Source organism: Sorex fumeus, unplaced genomic scaffold, assembly GCF_029834395.1.
Source record: "Sorex fumeus unplaced genomic scaffold, SorFum_2.1 ptg000019l, whole genome shotgun sequence".
In the NCBI taxonomy this organism is placed as follows: Eukaryota; Metazoa; Chordata; class Mammalia; order Eulipotyphla; family Soricidae; genus Sorex; species Sorex fumeus.
In genome coordinates, this window is record NW_026606076.1 from 38,595,992 (window position 1) to 38,600,273 (window position 4,282).

Sequence of the window (4,282 nt, forward strand, 5' to 3'; positions counted from 1 at the left end):
CCCGCCTCGCCCGTCCCCCGCGCCGGCCCCGGGGTTGGGGGTGTGCCTAGAGGAGCCCGGCCCGGGCCGCCACCCCTCAGCCCTGCCCAAGTCTACACCACCCGGGGCCACCCCCTCCTTCCCGACAGGCCTATCCCCTGCGCCCCACCTCGCCCCCTCAAGGGAGGGGACCCGTGGAAAGGGACCAACCCCGCCCCCAGCTCCACCTAACAATTCGGGACGCCCTGGGGAGCCGCCAGAAAACACAAACAGATCAGGCTCATCGTGTGATCCCCCCAAAGCGGGTGTAAACTAGAAGCACATGGTAGTCCAGGAACCAGGTATTTCCAAGCCAAGGCGGAATCAGGCCGACGCCCCCCGGGGCCCGCCGAGCCCTAGCACAGCGGGGAGGGCGTTGGCCTCGCCGATCCCCGCCTCCCCGAGAGCCCCCCTCGCGCGCGCACCCCGGGAGCCAGCCCTGAGCGCAGAGCCAGGAGTCAGCCCTGCGCGCGCACCGCCCGCTGTGGCCCAGAAATACCAGAAAAAAGAAAAATTCCTCCTCCGCCAGCCCCCACCCCACCCCGGCTCCAACCCGCAGAGAGGCAGGCGGGGGGCGCACCCCTGGCTCTCTCTCTCCCACCCCCCCGCACGAACTCCTCCCTCCGCCAAAAACCCGCGGGTCGCGACCTCGCCACCCCCTGGGTCCCCCCTCCACCTTACACCGCCGAGACCCTCCCGGCGGCCACGGCCCTGCCCCCACCCCGTGCCAAGAATCGCCCTGCCTTAAAGTCTGGGGAGGGGCCGGCCTCGGGGACCCTTTCCCGCCCCCCCCTCCCCGCGGGAACGAGGCGCACCCCGCCGCTCCTCCACGCGGGTACATTCCAGGCGCCCCTCCCTCCCCCCACCCCCACTCCTCGGTCAAGTTCACTTTACTTTAGCACCTTTTGAAGAGGGCGACGGACAGACCCCAGGAGATGGAGAGGGGGAAAAACAAACCCGATCCCACGGAGAAAGCGGATCCAGGGTTGGCAGCACCCCTCCTTCTCACTTTGCGCCCCAGTTCTGGGGGGTTGTTTGCTGTTCTGGAACCTTCTGGAATCCCCGCGGCCCCACCTGGCAGCCCGGGGTGGTGGAAGCAGCGCCTTGGGTGCCCCCCTGACCCCCTCCGCCCGCCCCCCCCTTCCGCACTGGTCCTCAAGGGACATCGTTGGGGGGTGACCCTGGCTGGTCTGTGACCTCTCCAGAGACAGAGACGATAGGGCCGTGTGCAACGGGCTCGCTCCGTTTATTTGGGGTGTTGTTTTGTTTGTTTTTTGCCAAAAAAAAAAAGATACTTTGAGGGAAGGAAGGATCGGAGAGGAAGAGAAACATCAGCGCCTTCGTCTCCACCGGCGCCTCGTCTTCCCCGTTTGTCAGCGACCGTCCCTCCGCGTCCCACCCAGGGGACCTCCAAAACTGGCTCCCCGCCGGCTCTCCAAAGCGCCTGCCCGCCCCCCAGTCCCCTGGGGCTGCAAGATCTGGAGGCTAGAAGGAACTTCTTCCCCAACCCCCAATCTTTGTCCCCCGTTCCACAGCCTCCGAGGGAGGTGGCCACACACACCCCCATCGAGAATGCAAAGACGTTTTTAGTGAAATTCCCGCCCCCCAGGTAAAGACTACCTCATTCAAACATTCTGTGATTGGAAAAATCACTTGATACCAAAGATTTCCCCCTAGGATTTGTGCTGGATACTCCCGTTCCCTGGTGTGGGGACCTGGGGTGAGAGAGAGAGAGAGAGAGAGAGAGAGAGAGAGAGAGAGAGAGAGAGAGAGAGAAAGAGAGAGAGAGAGAGAGAGAAAGGAGAGAGAGAATAGTAACGTTGATGATTGCCTTTTTCTTAAACCAAAGATGTGTATGGAACGTTCTCATGTCCTTATCGACTTGCTATTCTCTTGGCTTTTTTAAGCAACAGCGTGATGCTTCTAGAACCTTCTAGATGCTTCTAGAACCTTCTAGATGCTTCTAGAGTGTGGGGATAAAACCCCTTAGTCCCACTCCACATCCTCTCCGCCACACATGCACACACATTTACACGCAGGCACACACACTTATCTGCACAGTACACAGACACAATTGCATGCACACGGACACACACAATTTGCACATACTCTGCTGTCCTTTGGGGGGGGCAACAGGGGGAGCTGGAGTCCAGGTGGACACGGGACCCTTCCCATCCACCCCTCACTCATACGTGGGTGCCATCTGCTCACAACAATTTGAGGTGGTTCTGGCAAGAGAACTTTCTAGAACTGAACTGAAATTCACTGGGGTCTCATCTCTGAGATTAAGGGCACATCCCTCCTCTCCCCATGCCCTTCCCAGGTCCAATTTCAAACACACACATGTACCCACCAGTTCCCTGCCTTGTCCAATTCCTAACTCCCACCCCACAATCAGGCCCTGGTATTCCTAGGGGCTCGCCCATCCCCTCTCTCCGGCACCCCACTGGTGGTCCCAGGTCAAATCCTTTCTCCAGACAGGGAACGGTTCTTCCAGCACAAATCCTTTGAGCCTTTGACAATTTTCTCTGAAATACCTCAAAATATTTAATGTATAGTTTATGTGATATAAAAAAAAGAAAAAAAAGAAAAGGAAATCCTTAGCTAGTTTTTGGAATATGTGACTTGAAGCTTCCTGCTGTCCTGTTCTGCTGCTGGGCGCCAGAGAGAAACTGAGGCAGGGCGGAAGGAGCAGGAGTTTACAGATTTCTTACTTGGACAAGTCCTTTGGCAGAGGGAGAGAGAGTGAGAGAGAGAGAGGGAGAGAGAGAGAATGAGAGAAGGAGAGAGATGGAGAGGAAGGAAGGGAGGAAGAGAGAAAAGGAGAGAGGGAGAAAGATGGAGAGGCAGAGAGGAAGAGGGAGAGAGAGAGGGAGAGGGAGAGAGTGAGCTTTCTGTTCTTCGCAATGTCGTGGTTGGTTCGTTTCCTTTTTTGGGTTCTTCTGTCTTTTCAGAGTATTATTGTGTCTTTGGTGTTCTGATGTAATTTAAGACAAAAAAAAGACAGAAAAATGAAAAGAAAAAAAGATGCGAGGCATTTGATTTGTTGCATGACTAATGTAATCTTTTTTGCTGGTTCTGTACTGGGTGGAAAGGGTGGGGGGTGGGGGGGGGACCCTGGGGGGGTCCCCAGAATCCATGTCACATCTGTGTTCCATGGCCAAGGCTGTTTGGGGCTGCACTGCCCCTTCGCTGCATTTTCTAGCCCCCTTTTTTTTGGGGGGGGAGGACCACTGTGTCCAGATAATAGGAGGTGGGAAGAGGAAGGAAGGAAGGAAGGAAGGAAGGAAGGAAGGAAGGAAGGAAGGAAGGAAGGAAGGAAGGACGCTTTCTGCCTCCCAGCTGGGCCAGCCCTCTTGGGGCACCTTTTTTTGATTTGGGGGTGCAGGCAGCCACTACTATCTCAGACCCCCCCACCTGGCTGGGTTCATCAGCATTGAATTCCTAAGTGTCTTGTTTAGAGAAGAGACAATCAGCCAATAGGGAGGGTCTGGGCTGAACCCCAGCTTCCTAACATCCCAAGGGCCCTCTTGTGACCCCACTTCCCAGGAAGGCACCCCACCCCTAAGACACACACACACTAGACCCTGGGTTGAGGGGTCTTCCGTCCGAACCTGGGAGGTGGGAACACCCCCCCCCCAACCTAGATCTGCATCCTAGAGAACAGAGGGCCCCCAAATCATAACAGGGGTGCTGTGATAGTCTTCTGGACTATGACCCCCCCAGCCCAGCAGATCCCCTGGGGTTCTCGCCAAATGACACTGCTGACCTTTATAGATTTCCTCCCCTCCAAGGGCTGGTCTTTGGGGGATGCGGGATTGTCTCTGACCCAGGAAAGGGTGACCCAGAATCCCTGAGGTCCGGAACCTGCTGCTTTCTGCCTTCAGCAGAGCTCAGATTGCCCCCAAAAGCCCCCCCCCCGAAAAAAACCCACAATGCGAGAGGGACCCAGGCGCTCCCGCCCAGCCAGCCACCCCCACCGCGGGGGATGAGGCGGGAGCTTTCTCGGTTTTTCATCCTCCTTGTTAACCATTGCTGTGGGCTGGATTTCTTGTTTGATTTTTCTGCAATAAATTATTTTCTAGTCATTCACCTGGGCCTGTGTGTTGGCTGCTGGGGGTGGGGCCGGGTGGGGCAGGAAGGGGAGGGGTGGGAACTGGGGCTAAGGGGGAGGGAGCTCACCCCTTTCCAAGTTGCGCCCCCTCCCAATTGATTTTGGAAACAAAATCAATTCAAGTCCCCTTGGGGACGCTGAGCTTCTTTT